General features: G+C 43.1%; 1 protein-coding gene across 1 annotated transcript in view; it reads left to right on the top strand.

Annotated features, from left to right (window-relative positions):
- The window catches only part of CABP2 (calcium binding protein 2), a gene marked incomplete at its 5' end in the record, with an annotated part of 124,546 nt that overhangs the window by 28,982 nt on the left and 77,627 nt on the right, over nucleotides 1-17,937 (top strand). The gene's annotated exons all lie outside the window — the stretch shown is intronic.

The following is a 17,937-nucleotide window of genomic DNA, read 5'->3' on the forward strand; positions in this document are numbered from 1 at the left end:
TGCTGACTGTCTGCAATTTTCACCTTGGCATTCATTCATATCCACCTGGCTCTTTTACTCACTTATACTAATTGAATTCCATTAGTTCCCGGTATCATTTTCTGAGCGACCCTGAATTTTCACTGGAAAATACAGGTCACTTCTCTCTTTTCAGAACGCAATCTTTTGTAGTTCTCAGCACAGAATCACTTGACAAGGGGATGCAGTCCTGCCAGAAACTCAATCACCATCCAAATTAAGGAACATTTTACAAAGTGATGTACGGTAATAATTACAGTCTTGGCTTTAACCACTTATATATGAAATTCCCCCAAAAAAAATGTAAAAATCAAAATTTTTTAACATTGTAGGCCAATTTGTTTTATGCTACATATGTTTGGTAAAGAAAAACGCAAAAATCGTATTTTGATTGATTTGCGCAAAAGTTATTGCGTTTACCAACCAAGTGAAAGATTTTTGTCATTTTTGTTGTTTTTTTAACGAGTAATGGCGGGGATCTGCGATTTTTTTTTTTGGGGGACTGAGACATTGCGGCGGACAGATCGGACCCTTGACTGACATTTTTGACACTTTTGGGGTTACCAGTGACATTACTACAGTGATCAGTGCAATACATATGCACTGTTACTGTAAAAATGACACTGGCAGTGAAGGGGTTAACTTTTTTGAGAGGGAGGGGTTAAGTGTGTCCCTAGGGGCGTGATTCTAACTGTGATTGGATGTGGCTTGATGTGTAAGAACAGAGATCAACGGTCCTACATAGCAGAACCGTTTGATCTTCACAGGGGAGAATGACAGGCGGCTTTGTTTACATCAGCCGCCTGCCATTCTCCCGGTGTAACGGACGATCGCGAGTGCCTGGCGGACATCGGGTCTGCCAGGCACACGCGCGAAGGGGTCCGTGCCAGGCACACACGCGCGCTCGCTCCCCAGACCCTCACAGGCTAGCGACGTAGCCCTACGTCGCTTTGCCTGTGAGGGACTGACCGCCACAGTAAATAGTCGTGCGGCGGTCGTCAAGCGGTTAAAGAAAAATCCATTCATATAGTATGTATATTTTAGATGGCCTAACGTTGCTTCAGTTATATAAATTGTGAATGGCAACCTGTGAAGGGATCAACTCTGTTCCTTAACCACTTCTGGACCGGAAGGATTTGCCTCCTTAATGACCAGGCTATATTTTAGGATTTGGCACTGCGTTATTTTAACGGACAATTGCGCGGTCATGCAAAACTGTACCTAAATAAAATTGAAGTCCTTTTTTTCCCACAAATAGTTTTCTTTTGGTGGTATTTGATCACCTCTGCGATTTTTATTTTTTGCGCTATAAACAAAAAAAGAGCGACAATTCTGAAAAAAAAAACAATGTTTTTCACATTTTGCTTTATAACATTCCCAAAAACAAAATTTAAAATCAAAATGTTTTAACATTTTAGGCCAATTTGTTTACTGCTACATATTTTTGGTAAAAAAAATCACAATAACCGTATTTTGATTCGTTTGCGCAAAAGTTATCGTGGCTACTAACTACGGGAAAGATTTATGCCCTTTTTTTTATTATTTATTTATTTCTTTACTAGTAATGGCGGCGATCTGCAATTTTTTGTGGGACTGTGACATTGCAGCAGACAGATCGGACTCCTGACTGACATTTTTTACACTTTTGGGGGGACCAGTGACATTACTACAGCAATCAGTGCTAAAAATATGCACTGTTACTGTAATAATGACAATGGCAGGGAAGGGGTAACAGTGTGGGTGATCAAGGGGTTAAATATGTACTTAGGGGCATGTTTCTAACTGGGGGGGGGGGCGTGGCTTGTGGAATGACCATAGAGACCTGTGATCCTATATAGAAGGATCACAGGGGCTCTGTGATCGTTCCAGGGAGAAGAACGGTCAGCTGTGTTTACAACAGCTGACCGTTTTTCTCTCTCAGCGGGGAGCAATCGCGGGTGTCAGCCGGCAATCAGAGCTACCTACCCCGTGCATCAGCTTCCCCGCTAAAGAGCGGGGGCGGGAGAGAGCTGCTGGCGCGTGCATGCTCGCCCCCTAGCTGCAGGCGCGCGACCGACGTAGACCTACGTCCGTTTGCCTGGGAGAGCTACACTGCCGCAGTAAAAATGCAGTGTGTGGTCAGCAACCGGTTAATGAGCTTTGTCTATTTAACCTTGTAGCATCTCAAGAGTGACAGGCCATTTGTGTTTGCTTTGTAGCAGACTAGTTTGAAGGGAATGACAATTGAAAAAGGACATGCAGGCTACCTATGTCTGTTCTAAAACCCCAGGCCTTGCAGTTCTCAAGTTGGCATCCTTAAGAAATTAACTCAGCCTACCACTAGGTACTGTGCAAACTTACACTCACGCAAACGTGCGCTCAAACAATATCTGTGAGGGCAATACATATAATATCTACAGTGCATTGCGAAAGTATTCGGCCCCCTTGAACTTTGCGACCTTTTGCCACATTTCAGGCTTCAAAGATAAAGATTTAAAACTGTAATTTTTTTTTGAAGAATCAACAACACGTGGGACACAATCATGAAGTGGAACGAAATTTATTGGATATTTCAAACTTTTTAAAAAAATAAAAAAACTGAAAAATTGGGCGTGCAAAATTATTCAGCCCCCTTAAGTTAATACTTTGTAGCGCCACCTTTTGCTGCGATTACAGCTGTAAGTCGCTTGGGGTATGTCTCTATCAGTTTTGCATATCGAGAGACTGAAATTTTTGCCGAACAGCAGTTTTCCGTTCTTTCCACAGATTCTCGATTGGATTCAGGTCTGGACTTTGACTTGGCCATTCTAACACCTGGATATGTTTATTTGTGAACCATTCCATTGTAGATTTTGCTTTATGTTTTGGATCATTGTCTTGTTGGAAGACAGATCTCCGTCCCGGTACAGGCATGGCACAGGTGATAGAATAGGCATGGCACAGATGATGGTATATGCATGGCACAGGTGATGGAATAGGCATGGCACAGATGGTACAGACATGGCACAGGTGATAGAATAGGCATGGCACAGATGATGGTATATGCATGGCACAGGTGATGGAATAGGCATGGCACAGATGGTACAGGCATGGCACAGGTGATGGAATAGGTATGGCACAGGTGACGAGTCAGCACTTCCCTGGCTGAGACACTTACCTGGCGACGGCTCGGCTCCCGGCGGCGGCTTCTCCCCCTCCTCGCGACTCCGACGTCCGTCCTCTTCTGCTCGGCTCCCGGCGGCGACTTCTCCCCTCCTCGCGACTCCTCTTCTGCGGCGGCGGGAAGCTGACCGGGCGGTGACGGTGAGTGACTGATGCACGCACCGGCACCGCCCCCAACGAGGTCAGCATGGATGTCCTTAATCATGATTGGTCCAGGCTGGAGTCTGGACCAATCATGATCCAAGACATCACAAAAGGGGGGTGGTGTAGCGCCGTGCTCTGCGCTACAGTTACGCCCCAGAAGGCTGCCATTTGGCGCCTCTGCGGGTGGAAAACCCCACCCCCCCATAGGCACCAATGGAGCGGGCTCCAAAAGGGGGGTGGGTCACTGCGCTACAGTTACGCCTCAGAAGGCCGCCTCTTGGCGCCTCTGTGGGTGGAAAACCCCACCCCCCATAGGCACCAATGAGGCGGGAGCCCCTTGTGGGCAAAATTTTTTTTTTTTTTTATCTTTTTTTTTCTTTTTTTTGGGGGGGGGGGGGGGGGGCGGCCCCTGCGCCCACTATGGGCCGGCCGCCACTGTTTGGGGGTGAATATACGGGTATGCACAAAATTTTAATAATTGGGGAAAAATGACAGGAAAATGCATTTTCCTAATTTCCAAAAATGGGTCATTTTGTCCTGGCATCCTCATTTTATACATTTTATAACATAAAGTAAGGAAAACTGTTTTTTTCAAATGTTTTGTCTTTTTTTTTACATTATTAAATGTATTATTAAATATTTATTAATGGTTATTAAATATTTCTAGAACAAACTCTTTAGGTACAGTTTTGCATGACCAAGCAATTGTCAGTCAAGCTATTCACAGTGCTAAAAAATAGACTGGAGCACAGGTATACAGGCTAGTATTTAAGTTGGTAAACATAATGAAGAAAATTATTATTATTCACCCATAATTACAAACCCTACAGAAATTTTTCAAAAAGTTATTTCACAGCATTATTTTAACACACTGAAATAAATAGCATTCTCTAAGGCACATGTGTCAAATGCAAGGCCCGTGGGCCAAATCCAGCCCTCCAGGCCTTTTCATGTGGCCCTTGCATCCAGGTTTGCAACCCTCATTTTTTATTTTTTTTGTAGTGGCCCTTGTACACAGGTTTGAACCCTGCTCTCTGTGCATAGCACACCCCTGAACCCTGCACTCTGTACGTAGCGCACCCCTGAACCATGCAATTTGTACATAGCGCACCCCTGAACCCTGCACTCTGTACGTAGCGCACCCCTGAACCATGCACTTTGTACATAGCGCACCCCTGAACCCTGCACTCTGTACGTAGCGTAACACCCGAATCCTGCACTATGTATGTAGCGCACCCCTGAAATATTCACACTGTACGTAGCGCACCCCTGAACTCTGTACACAGCGCACCCCTGAACTCTGTACGAAGCGCACTCCTCAACCCTGCACTCTGTACGTAGCATACTCCTGAGTCCTGAACCCTTCACTCGGTATGTAGCGCAATCCTGAACTATGCACTCTGTACGTAGCGCACCCCTTAACTCTGTACGCAGCGCACCCCTGAACTCTGCACTCTGTACGAAGCGCACTCCTCAATCCTGCACTCTGTACGTAGCGCACCCCTGAACCCTGCACTCTGTACGTAGCGCACCCCTGAACCCTGCACTCTGTACATAGCGCACCCCTGAACCCTGCACACTGTACATAGCGCACTCCTGAACCCTGCACACTGTACATAGCGCACCTCAGATATAACCGGCACTTTGAGGGCAACCTTACTGTTGATGCGGTCCGCCATGAAATGGAGTTTGACACCCCTGATCTAAGGCCATTTTTAAAGGATCCATACGAAGTGTTTCCACCTTCTAAGATCATAACCTACAATCTGCATTACTATGAAAGACGTACATTTTAAAATATTGAAACCATGGATTGTGTGATTATCTTTGTGATTTGACTCCACAGACTTTAGTGAATTCTATTTGGTGAATGATATTGTATTTATTATTATTAAATATTTATATTTGTATTTACAATAGTAAGACACCGGTGACCTCTAGTGGTGAAATTGGTTTTTCATCTTGCATAGATTTGCATGAATACATTGATTTTGCAACCGCAAGTGCCTAGGTTTTTTTATCAGATTTTATACTGTAAATTGCTTTATCTTCAAGTGTTGGCATTAAGGAAGTATGTTGATGTTGACCATATCAACCTACAATATGTTCTTACATTTTAAAGCTTCTTTCAACATGTAGAAATGTAGTTTCAGAAGGCCAGTGCAGTGTTTTTTTTTTTTTTTTATCCAACACCAATCTGCCTAAATTAAAGATACCCTTTCACGTAAGTAAAATGTTTAAAGCACATACAGGTACATGTGAAGGAAAGACTGAATACACTTGCTTACCGATGTTGCTGAATGCTGCTTTGTTGGTAAGAAAATAGCATAATCCACTTTAGAAGGAGGTAAAAAATGACAGCCCCCATATTTTTCTTAGGAAAGGTTTACTTTGAATTGATTTTTGAGTATATAGTAGGTCCAGTGCTGTATCTTGGCCTAGGCCAACAAGGCCCAGGCCTAGGGCAGCACTTTGCAGGGGGGCAGCAAAAAAGCTGCACCCCGCACACAAAAAAGCAGTCTCCTCCCAGCTCCTGCACGAAAAGGGTCCCCGCTGACTCGCGCTACACTTTTATTATAGTGCCAGCCTTATGGGGCAAATTGGGCCAAAAGGGAAGAGTCCAGGAGGCAAATCAGGCACCCCCATAAAGTGGTCACACTGCTACCTGCTGGTGTGATAATACCGGCGGGTGAAGACATTCGGGACAGACCGCAGGCCGCAGAACACACTTAATACAACTGGCCCAACAGCCGCCAATGCTAATAAGTTTGGCACTGCAGCCTAATGCTCCGCCTACACTCCTCTGCCCCCAGGTATGGCAGGCATCATGTCAATAATATAATTTAATTTCTTTAAACATTCTTGTCCTTGAGCGAGCATATTGAATTGCATCATATACAATTGGGACTTTTTATTTTATATGATGGCAATAATATTTTGGACCTGCTCACCCCATATGTACTATCGCAATATGTCACTGGATTAGTAAGATTACTCCTATCTTGTAAGATATTTGGACTTGTGTTTGCTGCCACTGATTATTTCACTTATTTATAAAATATCTATGGACTTCCTAGTCATTATACAAATAAGTGAAATAATCCTATGATTTCAATCAGTGGCAGCAAACACAAGTCCAAATATCTTAAAAGAAAGGAGTAATCTTACTAATCCCGTGACATAAGGCTGTACTAATGGGCACTGATAAGGCTGCACTGATAAGGTGGCACTGATATTCTGCACTGATGGGCAACTGATAGGCTGCACTGATGGGCAACTGATGAGGCTGCACTGATGGGCAACTGATGAGGCTGCACTGATGGGCAACTGATGGTAACTAATGAGGCTGCACTGATGAGCACTGATGAGGCTGCACTGAAGGGCACTGATAGACTGTGGTTGTGGTCTGTGGTTTACAGATGACAGGGCGGGTAACAGGAAGGGGTGTGGCCTTTAAATGAAGGGGTGGGTCATATTTAAATTAGGAGGTGCCCAAGTATAGTCAGGCCTAGGGCAGCACAAAACCTAAATAGACCACTGAGTAGGTCTGCTTTAAAATTTGTAATTGTTTTGCTTACGTGGGTAAATAGAGGGCAATAGTAGAGTTTCCTCCAGGGCTGGTCGCATAACAAAGCCCCCCAGGGCTTTATTCTCTTTAGAACCGCTTGTAGTTTACAGGAAAGGACACTTTTTTTTTACACTTCAAACTTACAGCATGCATAAATTATAGCACTTGACACTTATAGCAAAATCTAATGGCAGGTATGAAGGGGAGGGGATCGTGGCTATTTGGATGCTGCAGACATTGGGGTTGTTAGATGTCAAGGCCAATAACTGCTACCCCTTTTTAGCAAGGACATAGTGACACTAATTCAGGTATTGACTGCATGCAGCCAAGTCAATATAATGAAAGGCTGTTTCTTACAAACCCAGGATACCTATCACTTCAGTAGTCCATGTAGCACCCTCCTAGGTAGGTGCTAGGTAAAAGCATTGTTTGCTCCATCTGCTTATCAGGGAAGCCTGATCAGTAGTTATGCCTGTTGCATGTGTCCATGTGTGATTCACTTGGTCTGAGGGAGTGTCCCCACTGTATCCAATAGGGGAGCCTTTTGGACAGTGGAGGAAACCCAGTCAGTGACACACAGGCTTTTGTAGCTGTCCCAGTGGGAGGGTACAACAATGGTGCATCCTGGGATAGGTCATAAAAGCCAGGGGCATATGTGACAGGGGGTCTTTGGACGAGAAGCCAGGTCCCAGGAGGAGGGTGGTGGCTGTCTCTCCTCCTGTCAGCAAGGAAGGCGGTCACAGGCAGTTGGCCTAGGGGACCGAGTGTGTGATGCTGAGCTAGGAGGTCCAGGATACTGACGAGTGGAACTGAAGGCAGAGCAACCCAGGGAAAAACAGTGTCCGTGAGTACCGGGAAACTTGCCAGGGGCCTGCCCAGGAAGGGGACCACTCCAGTGGAGAGTCAGTGGACAAGGGGCTAGCATGCACGGGAAGTGAGAAAGGGGGTGCCAAGTCAGGACTCTGAAGAGGAATTCATTCAGGAACATATCTTCTACTTCACTTCAGTGGCAAGGTGAAGCAGCGGCCTTGCCGCACACATCGCAGTTAGTGTCCTCAGAGATTGTGCATAGTTCAAGTTGGAGTATACCATTCGTCCCTTCTCCCATCCAAGTTCTAAAATAAAACACAGAAAACCAAAACCAAATCCCCTGGACTGTTCAATGTCTGAGCCAAGTCTTAAAGTGATAACAGCTATGACGGCTGATTCACAGCTACAGCTTGCCTTGGCTGTGAACATTTTCACAAGACAAGCAATGGCAAGAGGAATGCAGAGGCTCACACATCGCCCATCCTCTGCATTCCTCCTGCCATTGCTCATCTTGGAAAAGTGCTCACAGAAAGGGTGCTGCAGCTGTGAATCAGCCATCTACTTTGAAGCTGTTGTCAGGTTGGCTGCAGCAGGAAGGGACAAAAGCAGGTCAGACCTCAAAATTAGGGTTAGAAAGCACCTAAAAGTATGCATAGCTAACAACTGTCCTTGATTTCGAGGGACTGTCCCTGATTTGGAAGAAGTCCCTCTGTCCCTCTTTCCTCTTCATTTGTCCCTCACTTTGGTCTGATCTATATAGTTGTATATAAATTGCACTACTTATCCTTCAAAAACTGTTTCACAGTGCTAAATTTTTCATCAAAATTCTAAATTGCTGCATTTGTCAAATTCAAAAGCCAATATAAAGAAATAACAGTGGTAAAAAAAATTCTCCTTTAGGGGGGCGTGACAGAGGGTGTGTCCTATATCCTACATACGTTTGCTAATGGGTGTCCCTCATTTTCATTTCAAAAAGTTGGGAGGTTTGAGTATGGGTCAAAGCACTACATGTACTTTGCCGTATAGGGGACAGAACTGTAAAAGAAATCTTCTTAACTTTTCCTTCAGGTAACCTAAACTTACCCTGTCTGCTTAGCTCCCCTGTTCCCTTGAAAATTGTCTAACCCAGCCTCACTTCTTGTCACTGGCCATACTTTAGGTCCCCATAAATACCCATGGTCAGGGTATGGTTGAAAATTTTCGATTAGGTGGGCTATGCAGGCAGGATTCATTATTTTATCTGAAAGTACACTTACACTTTAACAGATAAGTGAACATTTATGATACTGTAAACTTAAATTTCTACACATCTAGTGATTATGTAATTACATTTAAAAAGTTGTGAAGTTTTTTTAGGAGAGATACAAGGATGCATTTTATTGGTGCAATACATCTTTAAATTGTATTTTTCAGTCAGATTCGAGATTGTTTAATTGTGTTTTTATTCACTCAGCATGCCTAAAATATTTTTTTTTTTTTTAAATCTTTCCTTTCTGGTTGTTTCTTTAGAGCAAGTTTATGCATAAAGCTATTTAGGCTACTTGAAATTGTTCAGGATAGCTTGCAATGTTCAATTAGGAGACAGAAATCTGGTATATTCCATGTAGTATCTGCTCACACTAGCTCTGCAGGATACCAGCATGTGGTGCCCTGGAACTTTAAGAGGAGCTTCAATACCCTGAAATTGTTGCCCTGCCCCTCCTCTGTGTCGCCATCTTTGAGTGTCTCGCCCATGTGAACATGGCTGAAGGGTTTTGCCAGGTCTTTAGGACCCAACAGGGACCTTCAGTATACCTGTACATGTGCAGGGGTTCCTGCACATGTGCGATCATGCCTGGTGATTTCATCAGGTTGCCTTGTGTGGGGTCTAAGCCACAAGCGCAAATGTGCACAAAAGCAGCCACGCATGTACAGATACAGTATACTGCCCTGGGCACAGTTATACTTCCACCTTGAAAGACAAAGGGTTCCTGCGAGCTACCTGTCTTTGTTAGATTCTTAAAATGCCGCAAACACTTCACTTCTCATAAAAAGTGTAAAAATCTAAAATCTATAAAATTGTGTTGCGCAGATTAAAAATCTATATGGTAAATATTCTTAATAAATTATTACATAGGCTAATCCAACCAATGCTATCCTTCCTCTATAAAAGTGTGGTGTGCAAATAATAATCAATATCAAATGTAAAAAATAGTGGTGAATAAAATTAATATTATAAAAAATATAATAAACGGGATACTATCAATAAATCCTCTGCAATTTCATAAAATCACAGTGATAAACCAATGCTAATAAAAGCCTTTAAAAGTGATAATTCCTAAAATAACGTGCAAAAATTCATAAATACAATTACTCTTACTTATAGTGTCCAATGAAAAATAAATAAATATATATGGTATTATAGTGTCCAAAAGATAGAAATAAAAATCAAGTCCAAAGTGATTCTGTGCAAATAACAAAAACTTTTGCTGTGCTCAAAACCACCAGTAGGTGGCAGGTGCTCCCCAGACTTGTGAGTGACTGGGATGTCACAGATCCTGCAAACGCTGTGAACCCCCCTTGTGAGTGGGCGCTCACCTCAGGAAAGATAAGACCAGGCACATCAATTGGGGCTCCTAAACAGGGATAGCCCTTCCCAGTGATATAATGGTCCGTAGCTCAGAAGTCCACCCTTAGACTGAAGATCAGATAAACTACTCCATCCACTTCCTCTTACTCCAGCATAGGGTGTCACCACCTGGCTGATGGTGTCCTGTTCTGGAGGTTGATGTGGAGCTCCTCTGATGACTCTTCTCTGTCTCTCCTCCGTGTCCCGATGGAAGATGGAGGCTTCTTGTCCCCGATGGAAGATGGAGGACCTCTCAGCCAGGACAAGAAGCCTCCATCTTCCATCGGGGACACGGAGGAGAGACAGAGAAGATCCTCACACAGGAGGAAGAGAAGCCAAGAGTTGGGAGAGATTTCCCCCTTCATGTCCGGTCACCGTGCTGGAAAGAGTCAGAAGTCACCCAAGCATAGAAGAGTCATCAGAGGAGCTCCACATCAACCTCCAGAACAGGACACCATCAGCCAGGTGGTGACACCCTATGCTGGAGTAAGAGGAAGTGGATGGAGTAGTTTATCTGATCTTCAGTCTAAGGGTGGACTTCTGAGCTACGGACCATTATATCACTGGGAAGGGCTATCCCTGTTTAGGAGCCCCAATTGATGTGCCTGGTCTTATCTTTCCTGAGGTGAACGCCCACTCACAAGGGGGGTTCACAGCGTTTGCAGGATCTGTGACATCCCAGTCACTCACAAGTCTGGGGAGCACCTGCCACCTACTGGTGGTTTTGAGCACAGCAAAAGTTTTTGTTATTTGCACAGAATCACTTTGGACTTGATTTTTATTTCTATCTTTTGGACACTACAGTATAATACCATATATATTTATTTATTTTTCATTGGACACTATAAGTAAGAGTGATTGTATTTATGAATTTTTGCAAGTTATTTTAGGAATTTTCACTTTTAAAGGCTTTTATTAGCATTGGTTTATCACTGTCATTTTATGAAATTGCACAGTGCATGCACTTTTCACGTTTATGAAAGTTTTTAGAGGATTTATTGATAGTATCCCATTTATTATATTTTTTATAATATTAATTTTATTCACCACTATTTTTTACATTTGATATTGATTATTATTTGCACACCAGACTTTTATAGAGGAAGGATAGCATTGGTTGGATTAGCCTATGTAATAATTTATTAAGAATATTTACCATATAGATTTTTAATCTGCGCAACACAATTTTATAGATTTTATACTTCCACCTTGGGTCCCAGCGGTTGATTGTGGGTCCTCCTCTTTGCTTGGTTTTGTCCGTTGTGGAATCCTCCTGGCAACCATCCATTCCATAGGGATATTGGGATAAGGGGCAACCTGACCTCCATCCTGGAGTCTTAATAGATGGTAAGTGGCTAGTGAATGGGGTGTCTGTCTGGGTGTGAAAAATTCTTCTTCATTCACTTTTGGAGCACTGGATTTTGTTAACACGTTAATGTTTATATTAACTTTTTTTTTGCACTGAAGCTCTTTTTTTCCTGGACTTCATGGATTTTTTTATGGATTTTTTTTATTACTTGCACATATGTTTTAAATCACATATTTTTTCTTTTTCACTTGATTTGTATGATTATTGCAATGATCTTATACACTTTCTAATGATAGTGCAACACAATTTTTGTTTTTATGGTTTATATATTACATATGTGGATACACCATTAGTGCAGCTATTACAGATCTATATATTGTCTTGTTAGATTGGGATAGAATTATGGGCATGGTGACGCTTTTGCAAGACTTGTTTCTAATTTTTTTAATAGCCTGGATGTCACATCACTTTCTTGAACACAATTTATCTAAAACTGAGCTCATAATATTTTCTGCTCGACATGCCTCCTTGACTTCTCTGTTAAGATTGATGGCACAACTATCAACCCATCCTTGTATGATAAGGTGCGAAGTGTTATCCTGGATCCTGAACTATCCTTTCACCAGAGCTTCACAGGTTGCCACTGGAGTCCTCTTCTACTCCTCCATGATGACATCATGGAGCTGTTGAATGTTAGAGACCTTGTGCTCCTCCCTTGACTGTAGGCAAGATACACTTGTCTTTGTCCTCCTCACCTGGTTGCCATCATCACACGCTTGACACCATCTAAACCAACTAAGTTTATCTTGGTCTAATCAGACCACAGGACATGCTTCCAGTAATCCATCTCCTTTAGTCTGCTTGTCTTCAGCAATCTGTTTGCAGGCTTTCTTGTGCATTATCTTTAGAGGAGGCTTCCTTCTGGGATGAAAGCGATGCAAACCAATTTGATGCAGTGTGCGGCGTATGGTCTGAGCACTGACAGGCTGACCCCCCCTTCAACCTCTACAGCAATGCTGGCAGCACTTATATGTCTATTTCCCAATAGTATGGTCTTGGGAACCATGCTGCAACTCAGTTTCAGGGTCTTGGCGAACTTCTTATAGCCTAGGTCATCTTTATGTAGAGCAACAATTGTTTTTTTTTTTTAAATCCTTAAGAGAGTTCTTTGCCATGAGGTGCCACGCTGAACTTCCAGTGACCAGTATGAGAGAGTGAGAGCGATAACACCAAATTTAACACACCCTCTCCCCATTCACACCTAAGACCTTGTAACACGAAAGAGTCACATGACGCCGGAGAGGGGAAATGGCTAATTGGGCCCAGTTTGGACATTTTCACTTTTGAGGGGTGTACTCACTTTTGTTGACAGCGGTTTAGACATTAATGGCTGTGTGTTGAGTTATTTTGAGGGGACAGAAAATTGACACTGTTATACAAGCTGTACACTCACTATTTTACATTGTAGCAAAGTGTAATTTCTTCAGTGTTGTCACATGAAAAGATATAATAAAATATTTACAAAAATGTGAGGGGTTTACTTGCTTTTGTGAGATACTGTATATGTTTAGATAGTGTGGACACATATTACAGTACAACGGGGATAGTGCTGTCCATTTTCTGATACTAATACTGTCACCAGTGCAGAACAATACCATCATATAGAAATAAAGTGAGGTAAATCCACGCTTGAAAATGAATCAGTCCTGGAAAAAGATGCCAGCAAAATACAAAAATTGACAATATGTAAAAAAGGTGTAAAGTGTCATCACAGGTTTATCATTCCTTTCCATCTGGTAAGCAGTTTGAATCACTCTCCTTGGTTCCAGTGTTGAAGCTAGTGATTGATTGTTCCTTCTACTACTTCCAGCCCGCATATGAATACCCAATATCATCATATGACTGGTGTGGCGGTGATCATGGATACTGATAGCTTTTATTCAATTTTTTAACTTTAGCATGATCCTAGGTAGGTGCTAGGTAAAGCATAGTGGCCCTGTCTGCTTATCAGGATGGTCTGATCTGTTAGTTAGCCTGTCACATGCTTCCAGGTGTGACCTGTTGAGTCTAGGGATTCTCCCCACTGTATCCAATGAGGGGCCTTGTTGGACAGTGGAGGAAACCTAGCCAATAGCACACCAGGGGTTATGACTGTCCCAATGGGTGGGCATTGCTGCAATGCATCCTGGGATTGGGAATAAATCCGGAGGGGGCATGTGACAGGGTGTCTTTTGGCAGGAGAAAAGTCCCAGGAGTAGGTGAACAGCTGTCTCTCCTCCTGCAGAGTGAGGAAGGTGGTCCAGGCGGTCAGCCTAGGGACCAGGGGTTGAGCTGCAAAGGATCCAGTGTGCTGACCAGTGGAGCTGCTGGGCAGAAGACTTCAGGAAAAACAGTGTCGTGAGTATTCAAGGATCTGCCCAGGGGTCTGCATAAGAAAGGGGACCACTCATGAGAGGTCAAGGGGATCAAGGAGCCAACTAACCCAGAGTGTTACAGTAAAGGAAGTACCAAGTTGTTAAGCCCTGGAGATTAGGGATAAATGGGGTGCCAGGAAGGGCCCTGAAGTTGTTCAGCAGTACAGTCTACCTCAAGTAATAGGTTGCCTTAGGACAGAATTACCTCAGGAAGCTTAAAGAGAACCTTTAACAGCCAAGGGCAAAGTGAAGCAGCGGCCCTTGCTGGGACTAGCTTAATTTCAGTGTATTAAGCGTTACTCAGCATTAACCAGGGTTAACCAGCGTTAACCAGCATTTATTCAAGTCGTTTTGCATTTCTTTTTTTTTTAAATACTCTCATCAGAGTAGTTTAGTGCCATCATGGTGACACTCTACTACTCTGCATGGGTGATTAGAGACTTTGTTTTACACTGTGAATGCTTGTTACATACATAGTTACATAGTAGGTGAGGTTGAATAAAGACAATAGTCCATCCAGTTCAACCTGTGTAGGTGTGTGTGGCCGTAATCATCTCACATACCCCTGAATGTTCTGATCCTTGAGATGTATGTCTAAGAGTCTTTTGAAAGCCACCATACTACCCGCAGAAACCACCTCTTGTGGTAGAGAATTCCACAATCTTGTAGCTCTAACAGTAAAGAACCCCCCTCGTTGCCTGAGGTTAAAACGCTTCTCCTCTAATCGCAATGTATGCCCTCGAGTCCTCATGCACTCCCTACGACTGAATAGCTTTTTTTCTATGCCGAGATCCCCATTGAGATATTTATAAATTGCTATCATGTCCCCTCTCAGGCGTCTCTTCTCCAGGGAGCATAAATCAAGCGATTGCAGATGGTCTTCATAATTAAGGTCCTCCAATCCCCTAATTAGTTTAGTTGCCCTTCTCTGGATCCTCTCCAGCTCCAACTCATCCCTCCTGAGGACTGGCGACCAGAATTGGACAGAATACTCCAGATGTGGTCGGACCAGAGTTTTATAAAGTGGAAGGATTATAGTCTTATCTCTGGAATACATCCCCTTCCTTATGATGATCACTGTAACAGCAATAATTTTAACTTTTATTCATAAATATAGTTTACTAGGTATCATGAGATCGCACAGCGTTCCAATACCGAGTACCGCAATCTGCTGTGTCCACCACCACAGATCATGCTACTGCCGGGGGTGTGCCAGTGCACATGAGTGGGTAGACATACGGGTACATCGTAGTGCCTGCTCAACCCGCCAGCCACAAGGAAAACTACTTGTTGGCTGCTGGGCAAGTGGTTAAATAGTCTTCTTGTTGTGGCGCCCTGGAACCACGGCTGCAGAGTATTTTTGCTTTCTGAAATAAGTGCACGACACATGCATGGCTATATGTGCACAACTTCTGGCATTTGCACACAAATGGGCATTATTTCCAAAATGTAGGATTTGCTGACAGTTATAAGCGTATAGCCATATTTCACTTTGTATGACTGTATGCCTAATGTGTGCAAGAGCCCTAGCATAGTAAAAGATCTCTAATAAATAAATAGTACCTTATTCATAGAGACCTATACATAAAACCAAAATCAGGGACACCTTATGAGGAAACGGGGACAGAGGGATTTCCTGCACAGTGCCGATATACAATCACTATAATTTATCAAAGCCAAAGCATCACACAAGCACACATGCAAACCTTGATCATGCGTTGCCTTGATCCATAAATATACACAAGCAGGGATCTCTTCCTGCGCCGTCTACTCCCCCCTCCCCAATTTCTCTCCGCAAACAGTGCTTTAGATCGGATTAGATTGCAAAGGATTAGTAGATTAGAAAATAGAAATATTTCTTTAATTCCTGCAGAAATCACTGAGGTTTGTGCTACCATCTCATTCCTACTGCCTTTTGTGATATGCATTAAAAGACTGGCATTAAGCATACATCAAGCAACCCCAGTCTTCTAATTTTTCAGGTGTCCCTCTTGGTGATCTTAAGGAGAATGTCTGCTTTACTGGCAATCGGATAGAAGCCATAATTTTGTTTTCCTTTTATGGGAAACAAAAATGTTGTCCTAATATATAATAGACACGGCTTGCTGCGCTGCACAGGTTGCTGCGGGCAAAATAGACAATATTCTATTATTGCACACCTTATTATCCTATTGCCTTTTTTCTGGGTCTCCTCATAACAGCATACCTCGGGTCAGTTTGGCCCCTTTTGACCCCAGAAGGACCACATTAGTAGCACATAAAAAATAGTAATTGTACCTTACCTGGCAGCCAGTACAAAACGGGCACTTTTCCCTGCTAGTATATGCCAGAGGCACGAAAAGGATGGCAGTAAAAAATATGGCTGTAATGCTCGGCTCGGAACTGCACATGTGCAGTTCCGGGCAGAAGTCGGCCGAGACAATCCAAGTGCCTGTTACAGTGCATTCAGGCGGCGCAGGTGGAGGGGGGGGGGGGTTTGGCGTAGGTGGTGCATGAGCATGTTGTGTGAAGTCATAGTGCAATGAAGATGAGTGGAGCAGCCAGAGCTGAGTGTGCAGGTCTGTAGGACGGGAGCGGGACTGTCAGTGCTGTTTGGACTGAAGTGGACTGTCACTGTGGCTCAGGAGGGGGAGTGTCGTGTCGGTGAGGTGTCATTATCATCTGTGCTGCTGCACACTGCTCTCTGTCTATGTGAGAGTACATTTTATGTGTGTGCCTGCCCATTCTATTTTTTTGCCCTCCTGAGTCCTGTCCCAGAGCTACTTACTTACTAGATTTAAGGTAAAATAAAAAATATTTTTTTGGCGTAATATCTACCCTTAGAGCCGGTTCACATACAGGCGACCCGACTTGCCAGGGCGACTTGTGAAGTCGCGGTGCACAGCTCGCACCGCGACCTCGGAGCGACATGCACGGACTTCATATCATTGAAGTCAATGCAGGTCGCCCCAAAGTAGTACAGGACCCTTTTTCTAAGTCGGAGCGACTTGTGTCGCTCCTATTAGAACGGGTCCTGTGCTAATCTATGGCAGGCGACCCACCGCGACTTGTCAGGCGACCATGTCGCCTGACAAGTCACCCCAGTGTGAACCGGCTCTAAATCACTTTGCTAATTGCTTAATAGACATGTGCATTTAATTTTGTTACAAATTCGTTTTCTGACTAAATTCGTCCTATTCGTTCATTTGGGAGCATCTGAATGAACGAAAGACTCTTGACGAATGCGTACAAAAAAGAATTGTCAGAACAAAAATCGGAAAGAATCAAAATCCCAAAGAACGAAAACCCGAAAGAACGAAAATACAAAAATCCAAAAGAACGAAAAACAATTCAACCAATGAGTTTAATAAATCAATTACATTTGGATAATTTAGTTTTTTTGTATTTTCGTTCTTTCCAACTATTCATTATCACTGAACATAAAGAAATAATTAATGAATGCATTCAGATGGGTAGTGTTAGTGTGTTCTCTCTGGCCAATCAGCTTGTCCCTTATTCCCTTGTGTGTTTTTATTTTTGTGCCAGACCACAATCCATCCAGAGGCCAGACAGGGTGTGGTGGGCCAGTGGCACTGTTTTGTTGGATTTGTGAGTTTCTTGTAACGCAGAGAGTGAGAGATAAATTATTATGAATGCATCCGAAGTTACAAATTATCCAAAGTAACGAATGTCACATCTAAATGAATGTAACAAAATGAATACGGATGCATCCAAAGTTACGAATGCATCCGAAGTAACGAATGCCGCATCTAAATGAATAGAACAGAACGAATATGAATGCATCCGAAGTAACGAATGCCAGTCATAACGAATAATTGGAAAAATGAAAAAAAAATAAAACTAATGAAACAAAATACATTTTTCATTAGTGCAAATGTCTATTGCTTATTCTACTTGTTTGTAGCCTAAATACTGACATTTGCAC

Source organism: Pelophylax lessonae (genome assembly GCF_965119305.1).
Source record: "Pelophylax lessonae genome assembly, chromosome: 9".
Classification (NCBI taxonomy): Eukaryota; Metazoa; Chordata; class Amphibia; order Anura; family Ranidae; genus Pelophylax; species Pelophylax lessonae.